The 10,000-nt window shown below is 41.0% G+C and overlaps 1 protein-coding gene across 4 annotated transcripts in view; it reads right to left on the reverse strand.

Moving 5' to 3' along the window:
- Positions 1–10,000, reverse strand: part of nav3 (neuron navigator 3) — a 175,244-nt gene that overhangs the window by 80,663 nt on the left and 84,581 nt on the right. The gene's annotated exons all lie outside the window — the stretch shown is intronic.

Here is a 10,000-nt window from a genome sequence, read left to right on the forward strand (position 1 = left end):
TGTTGCATAACATTACACAAACTGGCTCTCAACAAAGCGGCAATATCCTTAACTGCAGCTGGGAGTTTGTCTGCACAATCCGGCTGTGTTTCAGTCTCTGTGTATGTGTGTGTGTGTGTGTGTGTGTGTGTGTGTGTGTGTGTGTGTGTGTGTGTGTGTGTGTGTGTGTATGGCCTTGGCCAGTAAGATGAAAACCTCTCCCTTATCAGCAGTGTGAAGTGAGGGATCTAAGAGTCTCATTCATCTTCCCCACACAAGCACACACACACACACACACACACACACACACACACACACACACACACACACACACACACACACAATTTAATTATTAGCTAAATGTAGCTAACACATTCTTGAATGCAGTTTTTTGCATTCTGTTTAAGAACCTTTGAGGACATTGGTAACGTTTCACATTTGAAACATAAATTGTCCGTAGTGTGTGAGTGTGTGAGTGAATGAGAGTGTGTGTGTGCCCTGTGATGGGTTGGCACTCCGTCCAGGGTGTATCCTGCCTCGATGCCCGATGACCCCTGAGGCACAGGCTCCCTGTGACCCGAGAAGTTCGGATAAGCGGTAGAAGATGAACGAATGAATGAATTAAAATCTATACAGTCTGATATTATTTAGATGTGTTTGTTAGCTAAAGTATGGTTAAAAGATTCCACTGGAATAATGAACTCGTCTCAGACCCTTTTTTCACCGTCTGCTTCTGTGTGAATAAAAATGTGTGTGTGTCCGTGTGTGTGTCCGTGTGTCTGTGTGTGTGTGTGTGTGTGTCTATTTTTAAGCTTATAAAGCCTTGGTGTGTGTGTGTATTTGCTTCCTTTGTGGTTACGATGCTCTTCTTCAGACAGGAAAGAGGATGTTTGCAGTAAAAGCAGCGGCAGACTGCGACCCTGAACTCACACACACACACACACACACACACATGCGCGGCATCCAGCTAAGCCATCCAAAACCTTCACCTGACACATTAATGTCCTCCAGCTGCACAAATACACTCACACACACACACACACACACACACACACACACACACACACACACACACACACACACACACACACACACACACACACAGACTCTAGTCACATCAGGTGGATTTTATATCCATCCCCACTTTCACTTCACCCAGTTATAAACACACAGTCAGTGGACAGTAATTACATTTAAACACCATGACCCAACACTTCCTACTACACGGAGGTCGCTATGAGGTCACACCGAGCCGGGTGCTCTCACTCAGGTCCTGTAGAATGTGTTTATTCAGTGATTACCATAGTTTATTTTCTGGAAGGAGAATAAGAAATGTGAACTCCGGCTGTAACTGTAGCCACTTCAAACGAAGGCCCACACACTGACTCACGGTGTGTTTAGAAAGATTCGCACGAGTCGGTGTCCTCTTCCCAAAAACACACACCAGATGGACACGGAAGAGTGTGTGAGACACACACCACGCCATAGATGGATAAAACACCATGCTGGAAAGAATTTTACATATGTCCTGATCAGATTTAAGTTTAAAGTTAAAATAACTGTTATGAATTAGAATTAAAATTGAATTTATATTTGCTAGTATTTAATCTTACACAAACAATTCATTTTTGAATTTTAACCTTAAAACTTAAATGTTAAGGTTTAAATTTTGGTTTTAAAATTAATTTTAGGTTTAGGTTCAATGTTGATAATATATGGATTATGTAGGTTTATGTTTTGTTGTAGGTTTATGTTTAAGATCAGAGTTTAAATGGTTAGAATTTAGAGCTAAAGTTAGAATTGACAGTTATAATGTTCAGGTTTAATTGCGAATGCAAATCGAAGGTTAATGGCTGAAGTTAAGGTTTATACGGTTTAGCATTTAGCACTGAGGTTGTAAGCTTAAGATTAATAAAATAATAAAGACTACAATAAGATTAAGGTTTAGAATAAAAACGAAAGCTTAATGGTTCATAGTCAAATTCCATGTAGGTTAAGATTATAGTGTGAGATTTTGCTTTACATTCAGGCTTAGGGTTTAGCATCATAATCAAGGATAAAGTGAGGGTTTAAACGTAGAGTTCGGGTTTAGGATTAGAATTTAATTTGAGGTGTCAATTTGGGATTTAGGATAACGTTTAAGTTCAAACTCGAAGTTTAGGATTAACAATACAGAGATCCTTCGTTAATGGGGACCGGAACCCCTCGCGATAGGTGAAAATCCGCGAAGTACTGTAGGATTGGCCCTAAGTTTGACCTTTTCACTGATGGTCATCATCTTCCTCTTCCTCTTGGGCTCACTAGAGGAATCTTTCGAAGGGGCACGGCGCTTAGGAGGCATCGTAAGGACTTAAAGGTAATTTCGAACACAATACGCAAGACACGGTTGACAGCGTGAACGAGAGTGGCGAGATACAACAAGGGAAGAAACTGGGAGAGGATGCGATGATGCGCAGCCAATCAGCTCAGATCTCACACCGGGAACCAATCATGTGCCTCGTCTGAGTGGCCGTGGGTATGTACAAAGCCTCTGAGAGAGTTTCTCTCTTTGTCTGACATCCTGGGAAACCGTTTTTATTTTTATTTTACGATGAATATTTTTGAAAAATCAGCGATGTGCCGAGGCCAGGGAACTTGAACTGCGAAACTTGAACCGCGAAGTGGCGACGGATTACTGTGTTATTCAGTTAATGTTTAAAGCTTAGTTATATACTCGGTTTAGTGAACAATGTTGACAATCTATGCTTTTAGCAAGGACAAAAAAAAAAATCATGGTTACCATGACAGCTGGCCCAGAAAGGCAGATTACGCAATCATGCTTATTGGTTCTTTAATAAAAGTTTTAAGGTTACGGATCAGTCATCTCAAAGGACATAAAAAGAACCACAGTCCATGTACAGTAGTTAATTTTATTCAAATATATAAAATAAAATAAGACGTAAACTAGAACTTTATTCCTACAGGTCATTGGGTTTAAAGAGAGAAAACCAAAAACATGCGTAGTCAGTAATTACTAGCAGTAGTTTCTGGGAAAACGTTCAATTCGATTCGGCTTAGAGTGACAACAAATGGAACCACGGACCGAGCCAGAACCGAGGTAAATGCCAGACACCGGACCCATAATTCCACATTTCATCAACTGTTGACGAATACACTCAAATATTTGAGCACATTTTCTAAATTACAGGCTTGTAGGGGAGTCGTGTCGGAGAAACCGCAAGCCCTTAAAACCTCTTATTCAGCGTGACCCGTTTCAACTTATCCCTATTGCAGAGACGAAGTTCGGGTCGATCCGACTCCCTGAACCCAGAAAGGTGACGTTAGCGGCTGCACTTTCCCTTTCATCTGCCCTCAGAATGGTCCCTGAGATCGCTGTTACATTTCTGTAGAGTCCAAAGACACCTCATGGGTCAGAACCAGCAGGCAGCACCTCGGCAGGGTGAAGCTCTGTGTGTGAGACTCTGTACCATGCTGTGGAAAGTGAAGTGGCTTCCAATGCAAACATTCCTTAGGGAGCTTTCTGGCAGAAAGTCAAGACCAAGCCCCCATTAGTGGGATCGTTTTTTTTTAAACAACGAGACAAGACCGGACAGTTTAACTACGAGTTCTGCAAGTTTCAGATCCTGTTGGTGAACGTCACCGTGGACGAGTTTCCGAAAAGTGGTGAAAGAACTAAATATCGTGTTAGAACAGAAGCCACTTGTATTTTACCACAGCGTTTATTTTCAGAGTTAAGTTTAAAGTTCTTTAATCGGACAATAACACGATCTAATCTGACACTTAGACTCGGATTAGATTACTTTACTCCTGCATTAATCCTAAACCCTGATTAAACTCTGACCTGTAACCCTAAACCAGTATTTTAACTCAAACCCTGGTATTAATATCTGACATTCTGTAAAGCCTAACCTGACCATTAAACTTAACTCTTAATACTAAGACTAAACCCTAAACCCTAAACATAAATCCTGAACCAAAACTGTAGAGTCTTGATCCTACACATCTTTAACACTGACCCTAAACTTTAAACCCTAAGCCCTTATTCTGAACCATAAAAAAACACTACACATAAACCTAAAACTTAATCCTGACATTTAAACCTAGTCTAAATCCATAAACTCTACACCACACACATAACCATGCCCTTACATTCTAAACTTTAACCCTAGTCCTAAATATAACTTTAACCTTGACATTAAACACTTAATCTCAACCTTCATCTTGTCTTCAACCCGAATCCTTATTATTAATACTAACTTTAAACCTAAACTCTACTGTTGGTCCTCAGTAACTTTAATCCTAAACCTTCACCATGAACCTTAAATCATAACGGTACACAGAATATAACTAACACACACACACACAAACACACACACACACACCAACATACACACACACACACACACACACACACACACACACACACACACACACACCCAAACACACCCAAACACACACACACACACACACACACACACACACACACCCAAACACACACACCCACACGCGCGCGCACACACACACACACACACACATGCACACACACACACATGCGCACACACACACACACACACATGCGTGCACACACACACACACACACACACACCTACACATATACACACACACACGCACAACAACACACCCACACACACACACAACCCACACCCACCACCCCACCAACACATACACACCCACACCCAACACACACCCAAACACACATGCGCACACACACACACACGCACACACACACACATGCGTGCACACACACACACACACACACCTACACACACACACACATACATATACACACACACACACACGCACAAACACACACACACACACACACACACACACACACACACATACATACACACACACAAACACACACATACACACACACACCCAAACACACACCTACACACACACACACACACACACACACACACACACACAGACACACCTACATACACACTTGATGTTCCTGAAGGTTGTATCTGCTCCCTTGTGTTACTGTCCCTACACACTAACTAACTCACTAACTAACTCAATAATAATGAATTAATTAAAACAGAACATTTATTATTGATCACTTCAGTGTGTTATTATATTATTATACTATATTATTATTATTATTATTATTATTATTATTATTATTATTATTATTATTATTATTATTATTATTATTATTATTATATATTATTCAATAAGAAATAAAAGAACAGACTCCTGATCAGTGATTTATTACTGCTGCTGATGATTCAGCTTCAAACAAACCAAGAGCTGTGACCACACACACACACACACACACACACACACACACACACACACACACACACACACACACACAATCCAGACAACATCCTCTCGTATTCTAACATAACCGCAGCAGCACACACAAACTTCCTGTGGTTTCTGTACAACAAGCAAAGATGATAAAAGACAGACTGCAAGAGAAAGAGGGATAAAGTGACAAAGTGACAGAAGACATGAGTAAAAGATAATAAGAAAAGATAGAGAACAAAAGTTAGAGAGCTAGAGAAAGAGTGACATAAAGATGAAGAAGAGTAAAGTCATGACAAAAAGAGAGAGAATGAAGAGAACGAGAGACATATAGCTGCAGGTGGTGATCTGAGGGTCCGAGCATTTAATTCAGATTTATAGATATGACAAAGTGAAAGCCAGTTGGTATAGTAAGGAAAAGAAAGTTGAATAAATAATAAAGAACAAAATATAAACTGATGGGAGTTAAAATACAGAGAGACTAAACTAGAGTAAAGAGAGCGATGAGCGAGCGCTAAATAAACTCTATTAGCTGAATAACAAACATCACACTGGGAGAAAACATTCACTGTGTTTCAGATGAACACGAGAGATTACAGTGTTTACTGCAAATCATGAGTTTTTATGTGTGTGTGTGTGTGTGTGTGTGTGTGTGTGTGTGTGTGTGTGTGTGTGTGTGTGTGTGTGTGTGTGTGTGTGTGTATGTGTGTGTGTGTGTGTATGTGTGTGTGTGTGTGTGTGTGTGTGTGTGTATGTGTGTGTGTGTGTGTGTGTGTATTTGTGTTTTGTGTGTGTGTGTGTGTGTGTTGTGTGTTGTTTGTGTGTTTTGTGTGTGTGTGTTTTGTGTGTATTTTGTTTGTGTTGTGTATGTGTGTTTGTTTTTTGTGTATGTTTGTGTGTATTTTTGTGTGTGTTTTGTTGTTTTGTGTTTGTGTTTTGTTTGTTTTTTTGTTTTTTGTGTTTTTTTTGTTTTGTTTATCTTTTGTTTTTTTGTCCTATTGTTGTGTTTTTTTTGTTGTTTTGTCTTTGTGTGTTATGTGTGTTGTGTGTGTGTGTGCTTGTTTGTGTGTTTTTCGCTTTGTGGTTTTGTGTGTTTGTGTTGTTGTGATTTTTTGTTTGTTTTAGTCTTTGTTTTTGTGTGTCTGTGTGGTCTTCTGTATTTGTGTTGTGTTGTTTGTTTATTCTGTGTTTTTGTGTTTGTAGTGTGTGTGTGTGTGTTTTGTGTTTTGTTGGTTGTCTTACATGGTGTGTGTCTGTTTGTTGTTTGTGTGTTTGTGTGTGTGTGTGTTTGGGGGGTGTGTGTATGTGTGTGGGTGTGTGGGGGGTGTTGGGGTAAAGGACAAGGACATGTATACTAATGAACAAAATACACACAATCTGAATGATGAAGATTTTTATATTAAAAGACATTTAAATAGTTTGATGTTATGTGTTAAGTCCAGAGAATCTCATCTCATCTGACCGAGAGTAACCTCTACACACACACACACACACACACACACACACACACACACACACACACACGGAGGAGAAACATCTGTGAGAGCCCAGCGTGACACGCATTAACAGTCAGAGCAGCTCTGAGACATGGAGAGAAGAAAGGACAGATGGAGGGAAGAGAAAAAGACGAGTGTAAAGAACGAGAGGAGGTCATTAATGTGTTTAATGTGTGTGCAGTGTCTCTTAGTCAGATATACACTGAGTCACTGTATATTCACCACACACACACACACACACACACACACACACACACACACACACACACACACACACACACACACACACACACACACACACACACACACACACACACACACACACACACACACACCACCACACACACACCCCCACACACACCACACACACACTACACACACACACACACACACACACCACACACCCACACACTCACACACACAACACACACCACACACCCACCCACACACACTCCACACAAACACACACCCCACACACCTACCCACACAAACACACACACACACACACACACACACACACCACACCCACACACCCACTATCACACCACACACCACACACACACACACACACACACACACACACACACACACACACACACACACACACACACACACACACACAGAAAGACAGGACAGAAGCACGGAAGAATCCTGTCATCCATGAAATGGAACATTAGCACCGTTACTGCATGTATCTCTATTTCTGCTCTTTTCCTTCTCCATCCTTATCTCTCCATCTTTCCTTCCTCTCTCTCTCCTGCTGTGTGTCACAGATGTTTCTGCTGTGTGTGTGTGTGTGTGTGTGTGTGTGTGTGTGTGTGTGTGTGTGTGTGTGTGTGTGTGTGTGTGTGTGTGGCTTGTGGTCACAGTTTTAATCAGTGCCTGAGCTACACACTGCGCCAGGTGCATGAACTGAGAGAGAGAAAGAGATAGAGAGAGTGTGTGTGTATATGAAAGAGAGAGTATGAGACAGTATCAGAGATAAAGATAGTATCGCAGAGAGAGAGAGAGAGAGAGAGAGAGAGAGAGAGAGAGAGAATGAGTTCAAGGCAGAGAAACGGATGAATCCATTCAACTGTGAAATGGAAGATTACCACAGTTACTCTGAGAGGGAAAGAGAGAGAAGTGTCACACATTTGAGGAGGAAATAAGGTGAAAGGTTAACACACATACACACATACACACACACACACACACACACACACACACACAATAAAACTCACATCCTATAAGTCCTATAATGCCTTTGGCAGTGTAACAGAGCAAAGCCGTGGCTGTTAATGAGGGCATTAATATGACTAAACCCCCCCAATGCTGCACTAAACTGCCTCAGCATCATCATTTAATTCTTCAAATATATTTATATTATTTAGAAAATATTTAATTCAGAATCTCAAATCTCTCCCTAATCCTTATAATCAGGAGCTAACACACACACACACACACACACACACACACACACACACACACACACACACACACACACACACACACATATCTAATAGCTAATAGCTCATAGCTAATATCGCTAACTCAATAGAACATCCTACACGTCTGAAATAAAAGCAAACCGCACAACAATCACACAAAAATCACACAACAATAACACAATAATCACACAACAATAACACAACAATAACACAACAATCACACAACAATAACACAATAATCACACAACAATCACACAACAATAACACAATAATCACACAACAATCACACAACATTTCGCTAATGCTGCTAATTGACAGTGTTGCTAATCACACAATTCTAATCCAACACTAATGTTATAAATCCTTTGGAATAGAAATTAAATCCAGGTCAATTTCTGCTTTAAGACGATTACGTGTGTGAATAAAAGGGTTCGTTAAAACGGGAACATTAACGTCACTTTAAACGCACCTGTGGACATTTACAACGCTCAAGGGGACATTTCATCTTCACACACAAGTGTTAATACAGACCACACACACACACACACACACACACACACACATATATATGTGTTTGTGTGTGTGTTTACATTCCTCCTGTTCGCTCAATCATACACACTTTAGGTTTGTTCACGGGCCGAGCACTGAGCCATGAGGGACCCCACTTTCCCCTACTGCTAAGAGAGATCTGTTATCTGCTGTTAAATGTGTGTGTGTGTGTGTGTGTGTGTGTGTGTGTGTGTGTGTGTGTGAGAGAGAGAGAGAGAGAGAGAGAGAGAGAGAGAGAGAGTCCCTGAGAGAGTAATATTGAGTGTTTTATCTCTTTAAGTAAGTGATAAACCAATCAAAATTTGTTGTTACATGAAATAATAAGTGACGGGTGTGGTGTGTGGAGGCGGAGCTATTTCTAACAACACCCAGCTGATTGGTTTACTGTAACAACATGACCCCCACAATTTAATTCCTGAGCTGGAATTTACCCCAGGGTAAGAAACCAGAGCTGACACTGGAGACTTCTTCCTCACGTCATAGAAACATCTCCTTACAGAAAACTTCAACGATATCAACAATTACAACCTGGTGTTATCTGCTGTTACTATAGAAACCAAGTGAACGTATTATAAACTTGAATGAATCAATTCCTTAGGACCAATCAGAATTCAGGAACAGTTTAAGGTAAGTTTTTATGCGACGTTAACGCTGACGCGGATGGACAGGCGTCGACTCTCCCACTAGTGTATCATTTCTCAGCACATTGTCCTGTGAGACGTAACCACATGGAGATCAGACTGGGTCTGGGTGTCTGATCATAACTCATTCATTTACTGTAAACTCTCAGACGCGACTCAGCTGTTCCTGCACTGACCGTAAACTCCATGTCCATAAACAGTAGCAGTGAGAGAGAGAATGGTTTAATTGGTGAAGCGGTGCAGGACGGGTGGGGGGGAGAGGGCGGAGTCTCGGCCTGAGCGTTTCTCACAGAAGCCCCGGGTTTCTAGCTTAAACAGCAACCTGTCATGAAGACTAAACTTCTGAGCAAATAATCTAGAGAAAGAACATGAACACACACGGAGGATGATCTATACCCTTCAGGAGCGCAGCAGTGACTCCACAAAGCACCGAATTTATCACACACACTGATGTTCTGAGCCCTGAGCTGAATTTATTAACATCAGCAAACCCACATGATAGATTTTTATAAAGTAAAAGCACAGTAATCATTTACTCTCCCTCTCCACTCGAACAAAACACTAACGGACCGAGCAGAAAGCCCTGAGGAACGCCGCTGACTCCAACACTTCACCTTTTACAATC

The sequence above is a fragment of the Tachysurus fulvidraco genome, chromosome 19 (genome assembly GCF_022655615.1).
Source record: "Tachysurus fulvidraco isolate hzauxx_2018 chromosome 19, HZAU_PFXX_2.0, whole genome shotgun sequence".
Taxonomy (NCBI): Eukaryota; Metazoa; Chordata; class Actinopteri; order Siluriformes; family Bagridae; genus Tachysurus; species Tachysurus fulvidraco.